This window comes from Taeniopygia guttata, chromosome 3, assembly GCF_048771995.1.
Source record: "Taeniopygia guttata chromosome 3, bTaeGut7.mat, whole genome shotgun sequence".
Lineage (NCBI taxonomy): Eukaryota > Metazoa > Chordata > Aves > Passeriformes > Estrildidae > Taeniopygia > Taeniopygia guttata.
Window position 1 is genome coordinate 68032173 of NC_133027.1, and position 14298 is coordinate 68046470.

Below are 14298 nucleotides of genomic sequence, written 5' to 3' on the forward strand. Positions count from 1 at the left end.
GACACTAGTGGCAGTATTTGCATTTACTGACAGGCAAAAAATGGGTTAGATCTCACATCATTAACATACATCCTTATCCCCTAAGCAATAGTACCACTTCTTCTAAATGCCTGTGCTGCACTGTGATAGGTCCCTACTATTGTAAGTGCAGCTGAACCTGGTGGGAAAAAATGATTATGTTTGACTCCAGATCAGAAGGCTGAATGATTTCTTTATTATGACTGTATGATAATGCATTCATATACTACTATTTAAAGGAGATACTAAAACTACATACCTAATTTTCCTAACAACCATATCTAACTCACAACTCGTGACCCTCTCAGGAGAGTCCAGAAACAGGTGGATTGGATTTGCCATCAGGCTCAAAGAATCCTCACCAGAATCCAATCAAGCAATCACTCCAGGTAAACAATTCTCTAAACACATTCCACATGGGAAAAACAAGGAGCAGAAATAGAAATTGTTTTCTCTTTCTTCTCTCTGTGCTCCTCTATGAAAAAATCCCAAGAGAGAGAAGAATGTGCCTGCCACACCCTACCACTCTTTATTCTGAAAATCCACAGTATAGGAGTGAATACAGAGATAATTAAAAGAGTATGACATTTTTATATACCTGTATCATCTGACATATTACTAATTCTTTCCAAGTCCCAGAGTAATACTGAATTTCAAGATCATAAGGCCAAGTTAAAAAGGTTCTTTCTAACTGTGTCTTCTTTCAGTTCTGGTTTCATGGGAAAATGTCACAACAAACCCTAAACACTAAGGATTTCCTGTGTATATAGCCACTCTCTCCAAGGCAGTCACTGGGTCTATCACATTGTGACTGCTGCAGTAGAGAATTTCCTCTGTTAGTCATGCCTGCCCTGTCAATGATGTCCCCCATCCAAACAAGTAGACATGAGTAGACAACAGTGTCATGGAGAAAGAGGAGATGGTGAATGTGCTTTAAGTAGTAGACAAAGAATCTTTGACACATCTTCACATCCAGTGAATCCCTAATGCCACTTTCATAGAGGGAACAAATTCAGTAAGAGTCTGCTTTTATCAGTTCCACATGAAACTTTCAGATCTAGGTCAGATTCTTCTAACCATGTAGGTTTTAGGTTCTGTAAAAATATATTTTCCAAAGATTGAATTCTATTTGTGAACAAGGTAAAAAAAAAAAAAGCCAAGATCTGACATAAAGTCTTAGAAAAGCTTCATTAAGACCTTCAGCCTTCATATAACCATGTCAAGGACCAGTGGGGATAGAGGTTTAACCCATTCACCTCTTTTCCTGTGCAAGCTGGGACAGGGCTCTAGACATGTACATAAGGAAGTGGCTTTTGCTGCATGACAATGCATAGCATGCTTAGGATCACCACTTATCATTGGACATGGACTGGCTGAGAACCTTGTGCATCGATATGGTGCTGTGAAACACTGTGATAATGATGCTTCTATTTCTCTCATTTTTCTTAAGCTGAAGACTGCTGGTGTAGTCCTTAGGAGCCCAAAAGTATATCACTTTTATGGCACAAGGGTTGATATTTCTACTACAGTGGACCAGTCCACTTAGGGTAAGTGGCAAGTAGCTTTAACTCCTTGGATGTGTTTACCTGCTTCAGCGATGGCAAGTTAGGAAAAAGTGAGGTTGGTTTTTGAGACCGAGAGGTGTTGGTTTTGAAACACTGTAAGTGAAGGATGATGTATGCTTACAATAAGCACGTGCAAAGCAAGTTTTTTTTTTTTTGTGAGAACTGTTTGACTTTTTCACTTTTAAATCAGCAAAGTCTGCCTTACGTATTTAAGATTTGGGAAAAACCTTACAATATCTTACTGCACCGGACTATTTGCCTTATTAAGTCATGTTTGCCTCAGGTTTAAAACCAGAGCACTGAACAAGATGCCCCTAGGGCTAGGTACATTTATTAGAAACTTACTGCTAGTCAGAAAATCTCACAGGAAGATGAACTTAGTCTCTCCATGAGTAACCTTTTAATCTTTCCTTGTGGAGGGGTCAAGATGCACAGCAACACCTTGTGAATGTTAAGGTGAGATCTAAATGAAGGTTCCAATAAGCAGAAGTTATTTCTGGAGCTTTTATATCTTCAGTAATCTCACAGATGAAACAAGCTGCCCTGACTCAATATTATTTTCTTTTTTTTCTGAATCCTTGTTTGGTTTGTGAGAATTAAATTACACTTGCAATTCAAACCTGCAGTGTGTACATGCAAGGTAGAGGGAGGCTGCTCTGAGGGAAAGTGTTATGCACTCAGTAACCTTTTTGTATTTATTTGTTCAGCATGCTAGCTCTTGTGCTATTTGCTGGGAAGGAATGCCTACACAAAAAGATATGAGGTGGTCAAATAAAAAAGCCTAGAATGTTTTGAAAGCCTCCCCCTTGTCTTTGGACTGAAGGGATCTGTAGAATTTTTGGCACATTATAAATCTGTGTTTACTGAAAAGAGAAAAAACCCAACACAGCAACCCCCCTCTGACTCTGGGTTTACATCTGTTGAAGTCTGTGCCAGACCCGGTTTACAGAATGTCAAGTGCTAATAATTCACAATAGATCCAAGAGAAAAGAAAACTTGAACTACATTTTGGGTCAAAACATGTTGTTTTAAAGTCTAAAAATACTGTGCAATTTGATCTTAATTAGAAGATCCAAGCTTACATCACATTGTTCCAAGTCGTCTTCTAGAAACTTGAATGTAAACTTTGTGTTTAAATATAAACCCACCTCTGGAGCTGCCCTATTCTCTTTATTTTATTTGCCGAGCTGCTGAAAAGGTCGTGTGCACAAAAAGAATGCCCCGTTCCTAATCTTTTTAAACTATTGACAGAGTAATTAATGCAAAGCACTTTAGAAATGGAAAGCAAACTATCTTTCTTTTTCCACAGTCCTTTTCTTTCACATTGATACATTTCTGTTTTTCTCTCTTAGATACTCTTTCAGACCTTTGCTTACAGACACACCATTCTCTATGGGGCATAGATATATGCTACTGTTTAGAAGTAACCTGGGAACAGAACTCTTCTTCTGACAAGATAAAGTCTTTCCTTATGAAGTCCTTATTAATACCAACAGAATAAGTTGTCATTTCATTACATATTCCTTGTTTTAATCCTATCTACCTGTTGCTCATATGCTTCCTGAAAACTGGAGTAGGAGAACTTTGGGAATAGTAGATTGTGGGGTTACCTAAAGTATCACCAAACTTGTGATCTAAATTGGAGGCCTGATGATGGAATCTAGCATTCAGGTGTGTGACTTTGTGTCATTTTCTGCATGAGGCCTTCTTATTTTTCCTGAACTTCTGTCTTCTGCATTTTCTTGGAAATTTTCACACCCCAGTCAAAATCCCAAGGATGGGCTTAAAGCCACCTGCAAGATTTATGCTTATTCTTTTGGTTATTCATTTGGCTGTGGATCAGACCCAAACTATATATCTGCTCCTTGGAAGAACTGAGTCCACTGGGGACTGGACCCTGCACTTTGTGGCACCACCTGTAGCTAAAATCCCTGCTGAGTGCACATCAGTAAATGACCTGGGGGGCAGGAGAATCCAAGGTGATACTGCCACATTCTACCCCACCTCTCTTCTGCAGTTCCTACACCGAGTAAAAAATGCAGCTCCTTTGATACAGTGCCACATTGAAAAGGAAAAGTGTAAAACTTTACTGAAGTGGAATTTAATGAGCCATCCACAAAATATACCTGAGGATGCCTGGGAAGTTCTGATTTTCTTGTTCTGCTAATTTTCTAGTCACCTGCTCAGGATGGCTGCTAGCTGAGGTTCTACATTGATACTTCCTCATAACCTCAACCTGAATTCACCATGTGGGTATCCCTGGTCATTTGAGAGGTTTGATTTCACATAGATACATTGAATTCAGCACAGCAGTGCCAGATCCACTTTTCTCAAGGATTTTCTCATTTGTGGATCTGCTGGTATGGATTTCCAGTGACCATCTTCTAGCAAGGTGAATGGACCTCCTTCCCTCTTCATTTCCTGTTAGATACAAGTTGTTTTGGAGCAGATAAAGCTATCTACACATGGCAAGGTGAGCTGTGTTGTATGTTTTGAGAGAACATACAGGAAGCTGATTCTGCCTACAGTAGCAGAATCAGGACATGCATTAAGGGAGTGGAAAGGGAGATTAGATCATAGGTTTAAGATTAAGTAAAATAATGCAAGATTAATTAAGCATAACAGTAGTAACAAAAATTGCCAGATTCAGAAACTTTGGAGCCTCCCTGGTAACCAGGGTGTTATGGTGGCTTAAACAGAAAGCCTGTGAGCAGCTTTATTCTGTTCTAGTGGAATACACAGATTTATTTTGTACTTTTGTACTTTTTGGCCTATTTTATACTTATTTTGTATGGATCAGGCACAGAAAATGCACAAATTCATATTGAATCTTTAAAGCATGCTGCAATGTTTTGTTTAGTCCTGTACCACTACAAACTTGATCATCTTTGCTGGCATTTTTAGACCACAGTTGCTCTACTCTCAGCACTGCCTGATAACAGGAGATTTGTGAAGACATTTCTGTGCAAAAAAGAAGAGAGTGGACAGAAACAAACTTTTCACAGTGACTCAGAATTATATCAGTGGTAAGTCTAGGAAGAAACAGATTTTAAAAGCTCCTATTGCCTTTGGAACAAATTGGGGGGGGGGGGGGAAGCAGTGTTCATTTACATGTAGTCTTAATTTTTAAACGGAGAAAGAGAGACGTATTTAAGGAGGGGGAATCATATATTTTTCACAGTGATACTCTTTTTACTATCAGTAGTTCTAGAGAGAAAAACAAATAACAACCCTGCCAACCACAGAGATTAAAGAAGAAGCTAATGGAGAGAAACAGATTTTTTCAAATAGTGTAGCGATGACAAAATACCAAGGCTCATTGACAGCATTTTCAAAGCTTAAAATTATAGGTAATGATACAGTAGCAGCTCTCTGACGTTTTAAAATATCACAGAACATAGACTTCTCACTGCATTTGCATTTTCCTTCTTCTCTAGAGAGCAACAAACTCAAACTGATTCTGCTGCTAGGTGATCACAGCCAGACTATCTCAGACTATAGCATAAATTGGATCAGGCGATCCTCTGTACACTTTGTTATCAGCCTGCTAGAGGCAAATATAGCCCAGTAGTATCAAAAGTCATTAGTTCAAGTCAGGACTTGGGTGACTGAGCAGGTGGAAGTTTTACATGTCAGATGGAGGAAGCTTAATGCAATATTGAGTAGCAGTTACATAAACTCTGCTAGGGTGTTACTGCTCCTTTACAGACAAGCAAGCTGCAGAGGTTAGGGAGTTTGAAGTGGTTAGAAAAGTCAGTTTGTCCACAGCCATAAAGCTTCTCCTAAAGTTTGGCTGGATTCAAGTTTTATCAGCAAATTGTTGCTAAAGAAGTATTTTTGTAAACGTCTTTATCTCTCTCCCACCATAAATTGGCACCGAACTGTGAATGGGATTTGGATTTACCATTCATTCTCATTTTGGAACATCCACTTCTGTGCATCTGACCCACAAGGAGCTGGTACAGCCAGCCAGCTCCAGTGGCACTGCTCTGCCTCAGAATGAAAAGCACTGCCAGCCTGGGGACTACAGCTCAGGCATCACCTCTGCCAAAACCCCTGTCACTGGGCTTTAAACACAAACTCTTTCTTCCTCCTTCCACTTTGGGTGCCAAGAAGGAGGGTTTTTTATCTGAACTATGCAGTAACTCAGCTACCAGGTGGGATGCAGGAGGCCCTACATGAGAATTTCCTGTAGCGGCATGGGTGATCAGAGCATGAATGTAGGAATGACTTGGACCCTCTCTGGTTAAGGAAGACTCCACATGCTAGTTGGTTCCTTTCTGGGGAGTGCTGTAGGCTACTGCACAAAATGTAGCTGGTGTCCACAGGTTTAAATAAGTGCCAATAACCAACAATTTGAGGAGAGATAGTGCATGGAAACAAGTAAAGGCAGTAAAAGTAGAGGTAAAAAATTGTATTACCTCTAAGCTACTGAGAAATACACAATTTAAGGAGAAGGGTGTTTGAGAAATGAAAATGAGAAAACCTGAGATAGCAGCAAAGTTTAAAGACTTGAAGATGTTCATTTGAAGGGTGGGGCAGAGATAATACAATAAAATAATCATTAAATTTGAATAACTAGCACATGAAATGGAATCTAGAAGTAAAGATTTTGAGTAAGAGGCTGTGACTTAGATAGTAAAGAAAGGGCATAAACAGCAAATATGTCCCTATGATGTAATGTATGTAAGTAGTTGAATACATTGATCAGATCTCAGTTTGTAATTCTTGGATGAAGCATAACCAAAGATATTGAGAAAAATTTAAAATAAGATCCAACATATTCTTTAGCAATAGATTATATCATAGTAATGAGGTATATGTCTTTACCACTGGTAAAGCTGTTCTTGCTGACAAGGAAAGCATTAGACTGAAGTGCTTTGGATGTCAAAAAAAAAAAACGCATCAAGGAAAAAGAAATTAATCTATTAAAGATGAAAATTAATAGGAAAAAACAAAAGGTGGCTAACAGACCAGCTAAAGAAGAGGCAAAAATAAAATTAACCTTAAACCAAAGACAGGTTAGAATTGCTATCTCCCTCTCTGGTGGACAGAAAATTGATATTTAACATTAAAGTCAATGCTGGAACAAGAATGAAGTAGCACAAACTGTCTTAAACAAATATACTTTGAAAAGTTCAGAAATTTTGAAACATCAGAGGAAAGGAGAACAGCTGCCCAGTCAGTATAATGGAAGTAGCATTTAAACAGAACTTTGCAAACATATTGAAGACTGATAAATTGTAAACTGAAAGGCTGACTGATAACAGGGACACAGTCTTGGTGACCCAGGGGATCCTTTCCAATCCTCTTTTATTGGACTGGAATACTTTTCAACCAGTCTTCTTACTGATAATGCCTCAGATGGTCATTTCTAATATCAAATAATACTACAAAATGAAGGGACTTGTTCCTTTATCACCTGTTACTCTGAAGGAAGATGTAGACAAGAGCAGTGTAACCTTTTGTGAACCACAGGACTCCATAAGAATGCACTTTTTTTTTTCCTGTTTACATTGGACAGTGTTTTTTGCACATATCTAACATGGTAGTGTTTTACAGAGATAAACCAATTCAAAAATTTGCATTTTAAGTACACATTTTTATTGTATAACCAGAATCACATGTAATAGAAATAGGCCTGGAGAAGGACTTAGAGAAGCAATTTAACTTATTCCCTAAGGGATGAACTACACCCTACAGCATTCCCAACATGTTTGTACTGTAAGTTTTTTGTAGGTATCTCCAAAGGTAGAGCTGTGTGAGCTACTCCAGCTTTTGCAATCCTTTTGTTGCACTCACTGTTTTAGAAAGGTTCACTTAAGCCACTGCTGAGCAGGGCAAGATTACTTTCTGTATTTTGTTGACTTTTCTGTATTTTGCTGACTTTTTTCTGTAAAGCCTAATATGAGATTGCTTACTCTGCAGTTCTTCCTGTTTTAGAAAGGGATCATTTCACGAAGATGAGAGCATGGATCAGCCAGGCATTTTTGAAACAAAGAACTGAAACAAACTAATGTGAGTGATGAGCAAGAACTGGTCCTTAGCAGATCTGTTTTAAAGAATCAGTTAATAAGAAGGAAAACTTCACATAATTAAAAGGCAGAGGTTTTGAGTTTTAAAGGGAAACACAGATGCACAAATAACAAGGACTGTTGTTGGTTGATAAATTTCAATCCAGTTTCTGGAAGTTAGTCAAGGGAGAGTACCCTGGTAGAAATAAGCCAATAAACATGAGGAGAATATTTAATCTATTTTGTGTTCCATGTATTGGAAACTAAAGGAATTCTAGTAATAGTTGTAATTTTTTCTAGTAGAAGGGAGAAATTTTACATTGAGAGTATCATGGAAGAGAAAAAGTGTTCATGTAATTGAACTGTTATATAATTTGAAATAACGCCGCGGTGCATTTGACCTACTTCCCAGCTTTTGCTGATGTTGAGGTTAGGGGGTTCTGTGTTTTCAGGTTGTTTTGTGTTGTATGCATGACAAAGCCAATAGTTCCACGTTTCCAGTGTGCTTACATTCAGACCAGGTTTTCTTCATGCGTTCCAAAGAAACAATTTTGCAGCAGGGGGAAGGACCCAGCCTTTGCCCAGGTTAATTTTGCTGCTGTTTGGGGTTTTGGGGAGGTTTTCCTACATGTAGATCTGCCTGTAACAAATCTGTTTGTTGCTGTGCTGTCCTATGTGCTTTCCTTTTAATTAAAGCATTTCTAATGTCTTCAAGTTAGGCGCACTTGGCACCTACTTTTCTATACCACAGAAATAAGTAAATAATTTAAATGTAGGCATCTTCCTACAGAGTTAAAATATAGGAATTACAGTCCTCAATAAATTACTTTATTAGCAGTATTTCAGGCACTATGCCTGACAGAAACCTCTTGCTTACTTCTAATCTGTTTTTACCATAAAGATACGACAATGCCGCCTTTACCTTGCCAGGGAAGGAATTATAAACAGTACTTGCTTTAGATCACATGCAAGTAACTGCTGTGCATTGTGCAATGTGATTAAAAGACACATGGTACAACTTTCAGTATCTGTTGATCACTCTTAAGAGAGGTATCTTTAAAGCACCTGTTGCCACCTTAGTCCCTGTACTGTGTGTTTAGTATAGACATGAAAGAACTCTGCTCATAAAATTATCTTGATTAATGAGGGCTCTATTTTGAGAAGGGCTGCAGAGCCAGCTGTGGTTGTAGCAGTGCACCACAAACTGCTGCTTGGTACTTCCTGCAGCTTTCTGTTCCTGCATCATCTTCTGCACAGGTTGTCATAAGGCAGATGGAAGAGTTGCTGCTTGCACAGGGTGACCTGGAATAGCATTGCAGCTGGGATGATGTTCTGAACAGTTTTGCCCAGTAATGCCTGGAGTAAAGCCATGAACACAAGACCTCGCTGCAATCTGTGCTAGTCAGCTCCACAAGGGCAAGGACTAAGAGCCTTCAGATTTACATTTGAAATGCTCTCCTACCTAGCACTAAACCAGGAATTAGTGCTTACAGCACTGCTGACTTTTGTGGAGTTTGTAAAGTTTATTATTTGTTTAAAACACACAGTAATGAGGCCTCTTAATATGAATAACTAGTTTCTCAAATAAGGCGAGTTTTTTGACTACTGATACTTCCTTTTAAATACCAAGCTTAAAAGTTGTATGAACTTAATATGTAGCCAGGTAACCAGAACAGAAGGCATCTCTCCTAGCTACATTACAGTGATTACACTGGAGCTCTGCTCAGCAAAATGTTTTCAGAGTGCATTTGAACACAGTGATTATCTGATCTTCATATTTAGAGGCAGGGCACTGGATTATCCGAATAAGAGGTAAACTGATACTGCAACTCTATTTCAACAGCTATTTTCAGCCTAATTTAAGTGCCTAGAAGTCGTGCCACCACAATACTGCTAAAAGTACTTTCCAATGGGATGCACACATTTTTTCTTAAAGATTTTATCAAATTATTGCCATTTCAAAGTTATCTACTTTTTAACGTTTCTCTAGGAATTGTTACAAATCTATATGAATAAAAGGCACTGTTTCTCACTGTTCTTGATCTGAGAGAAACAGCTGCAATACAAAACACCTTACAGGAAACGTAGGTGTACTATTTGCAAGCCAACTCCTTTATTGCAATGCATGGCATTTTAATGCTGCACACTATCATTTTATTGCATCATTGACAATTGCACGTTCTTTCATTTCAACAAAAAAAATTACATACTGTGCTACAATTTTTTCTCCTCCCTTTTACAACATTTCTATTGGATTCCACTCTGAAATTATACCAGTATTTTTTTCATCACTACATTGTTTCAGAGTGACTGCATATATATAATTTTCTTTGATAATTTATCATACCTCAAAGAAACAGAGAGCACTTGTAATTAAATTGCCCAGTTACACAGCCATGTGGTATATATAATTCTTTTTTTGAAGCTGCATTATCGAAACTGCGGTTATGAGAAATGCTGTAGATTAAATTAGATGAAATCACAACTCAAAATTAATGACTTATACATTCTTAAACTAAAAGTTGGATAAATTAAATTAATGTTTTATCACAGGTGAACAATCAAAAGGCAGCCAATTATTTAGGACATCTTGACTTACATATTTTAAAACTTGCCTCTTGTGCAGCACATGTGTTACTTGTTCTTTATACAGGTACCTTATGAGTCTCAGCTGCAGCATTGTAAAACCATCTCTTAACTGTTTTCCACACCTGTTTTTATTTTGTTGTGATCTTCCTTTGGGTTTTTTTTCAGGGTTAGGATAATCATAATCAAAATAATAACTAAAACCTACTTTCTTTTCTGAGTATTTTATTTTATTTTGGAGTGTCTTCTCTCCTATATAAGCTGATGCATAAAAGCCAGTTTAGATATAAAACTGATTTTTAAAATCCCTACGTTTCTATGAGTACAAATCCTACTTGAAACACACTAATTACTTGAACATTTATTACCTCAAAAACACGCAGGTTTTTTTAAAATTTAATACAAGCATTGCTTTTGTAAACCTTGTTTATTCAGAACAAAAATTTCTGCATAGTACTGTAGCAAGATTTCTGGATAGAAATGCTGTTCCTAAAAATTAAACTGATACTTTCTAAATAAGAAACATAGTCTGTTTATGCTGTTGGGCATCAAGTATTTATAAACAAGCTGAAAAATTGCTTCTAAAAGTTACTAACGGCAGTTTAAATCTTCTTTTTTCTTTTTTTTTTTTTCCCTGAGCATGATGGTCTTACTAAAATAATTATTTAGTAACAATCATTTTAATCAATAACAGTTCAATGCATGTACAAATTTCAGATTACAACTAGGTATTGGATTTTGGTAGTGAGGAAACTGAACCAGATAAGACCTCTATGGTTCATTGCACATAGTTCTATGATGCTGCAATAATACATGTTTATTACATTTTTAAATTAGTTTTCACTCACCATTACTGTTGGAAAACATTTCAGAACTTAATTTCTGTGATTAGAAACTTATTTTTGCTTTACTGCAGAAGGTTGCCTACTACTGGGACTAATTCTGACAAAGATTAACTGTAATGAGTAGGAGTTTTGCTTGGAGAAGGGCTGATGATTAAACTTTAAAATATGTAATGCATTAGGAAGCTCCCAAACTGGTGGGAGTTTTTATGGTTCCATTACTACAGCTCTTTTAAACACACAATGCTGAGTTAACTGTTGGTGAACCTGAACTGTCATTCCAGCCATGTCGTACCTTAGCCTGCTCCACACGGCTGGTTTCTTTTGCAGGTCAGCACATCTTACATTGGCTGCTCTACTTGACTAAGCCCCAGCATTGCTGCTGTTGCCAATAAATGAAACTTTCCTTTTTCCCACACTCTCGGTCAATGTGCAGTTGAGTGCTAAGGCTCTTTTGCAGTCCTGTCTCAACACAAAACCTGCACAATTCCAATTTGTATTCCAGTCTCCTGCCCATCAGTAGCAGATGCCAGCCATACAGCAGAATTGAGACGTAATTCATATGTGTCATTATTCCCCATGATACTATGGATTGCACAGTGCTTACATCCAGTTTGAACAGGAGGCACTGGGGTTTGCTAGAAGTGTGTCATTTTAAAAACTATTAAAAGTTTTAACCTGATTAGTGGTATCTGTATAAAACAGTGCAGAAATCAACACAGGACCTCGGAAGAGTCGGTGAAGAGGTGAATTTTGAAGAAAAAGCGTCTGACATAAGTGGCAGGAATAATGGATTTTTGTTTTAAACAAACTCTACTATTTAGAGTCCCATAACTGTCTGTAAGGATTACTGGAGAAAACATTCCTTTGGAGCTATTTTTTCTTACCATCTGTGATCTCGTAAGTTTCATTACTGTTTAATGTTTGTTTGTTCTATAGGGCATTGGGACCATGACCAATTCTTCATTGAGCAGTGGGCCTTGTGAATAAGACATGAAAAGAGGACTTCAGATCCTGAGTGGTTAAATCCAGTCACATCAGGAATTTATTAGCAGTGGAGTGGTGAAACCTGCTTTTCATGTGTCTCAAGGCTGGTGTTTCCAGTGAATTCCCTCATGTGTCGTAAGGGTGAGATAAGATCCATCTTCATTCTTCCCTCTTTGTAAGGATACTACTTTCAGCCCAGATACTTATTTTCTGAAAAAGTTCCAAACTAGAAACGTGTCTCTCTGAAACTGTTCATTGGGCTCTGGGGCTGTATCTGGCAATGCAGAACGAGCACAAACACCTGCAGGCTGTCCACTCAGCAATCTTGCACCTTTGGAAGACTGGCTACAAGGACAGAGCTACTAAAGATCAGTAAAGGACCTAATTTGAAAACAAATTATGATATCTTCTGAATGAAGGTTTTTCCCTTTGAAAAGGCAGAAAATACAATGCACGAGCATTGCTTGGTGATTCAGGTGTGGAAGCAATGCTTAAGGAGTAGATGACACTTATTGTGGAAGCCTGATACATTTTCTATGCAAGGATATTAGTGAGAGGGGTGCTGGTAGAGCTCCACTGCTGCTGGGAAGTGCCTAAGTGTTAATGCAGAGTCCTGCTGTGACCACTGGTGCCTCAATATAAAGAATCACAAAATCACTCTGTGGGTCAGGTTGGAAGGGACCATGGAGGGTCATCTGGTCAAACCTCTCTGCTCAAGCAAAGTCATCCTAGAGCACATGGCACAGGACTGTGTCCAGACGCTTCTTGAATACCGCCAGCAGGGAGACTTCACAACCTCTCAGGGCAAGCTGTTTCAGTGGTCGGTCACCCGCATATTATAGACGTTCTTCCTCATGTTCAGGTGAAACTTCCCACACACCGACTTCTGCAAATAAAACTGGTGAAGGATTTGGAGCACAAGTCCAATAAGGAGCAGCAGTTATTTAGTCTGGAGAAATGGAGCTTTACCACACTTTACAACTACCTCAAATGAGGCTGTAGATAGGTAGGGGATTGATCTCTTCTCCCTGCTAGCAAGTGATAGCATAAGAGGAAATGGCTTCAATTGCACCAGTGGAGGTTTAAATTGGATATTAGGAAAGATTTCTTCAGTGAAAGTGTGGTCAAGGATTTGAACAGGCTGCTCATGGAAGTGACAGAATCACTGTCCCTTGAAGTTCAAAAAAATGTGTAGATCTGCTGCTTATGGACAATGTTTAATGCTGGATTTGCAAGTAATAGTTAACAATTGGACTCAGTTATCCAGGTTGCAAAAGAGGTCTTTTCCCACCTGTACGATTCTATAATCCTTGCTCTTAGGGATGAACTGTTCTTGAGCTTGGAGGAAGTAGTCTTTGGATATTGACTAGCCATGTTCTCTGCAGGGCTGGTTCCTATGGGATTCTTCCAAGAAGGTTGCTGAAAGTTAGCTCTTCTGAACTGCAGGGTTGCATTCTTACTTGCTGCCCTTATCTTCACCATGCAAGATACTGAATCTCATGGTGGCTGTAGACAAGGCTGCCCCCAGCCCTCAAATCTTCAACAAAGCCTTCCCTGTCTGTTAGTACATGGTCGAACAGCCTACCATTACTCGTTTTTTCCTCCACCACCTGTGTCAGGAAGTTGTGGCCAACAGTTTCCAGAAACCTCCTGGACTGTTTGTGCTTTGCCATGTTGTTCCTCCAGCAGATGTCAGGGTGGTTGAAGTCCCCCACAAGAAGCAATGCCTTTGTGACTGCTTCCAGCTGTCTGTTAATGGCCTCACCTACTTCCTCCCTGTGATCAGATGGCCTGCAGCAAACACCACACAGTCCCACCCTTACCAGTCTGCTCTTTAAACTCAGCCTATAAACCCCTGAGTTGTTCATCATCCACCTACAACAGAGCTCAATTCAATCCAAGTGTTGCCTTGTCACATAGAGGGCAACTCCAGCTCTGCCTCTCCCAGGTCTAGATTTCCTGAAGGGTGTGTGGTCCTTCACGCAAGATAGTGCAGCTCTGAACAACAACAGATAGCTCTGTGCCTTAAATGCCAAAGAAGCAAATGGCTACACTAGAATTCATGCTTTGCCCCACTGTGTTGTTAGCAACAGAAAGGTTTTGCTGGAAAAATTAAAATTAGCATGGACACAGTCTGGTAGAATTGTATTCCTTCTGGTTTTGAGAATGATGTAAGTTCTCTTTAAAGGATAGACCTACAACATCAAATATTCAGAGAGGTTCTTAGCATAAAAAATAAATACACACCAGTGCACAATGCATACAAGAGAATTAGTTTGCTGATGT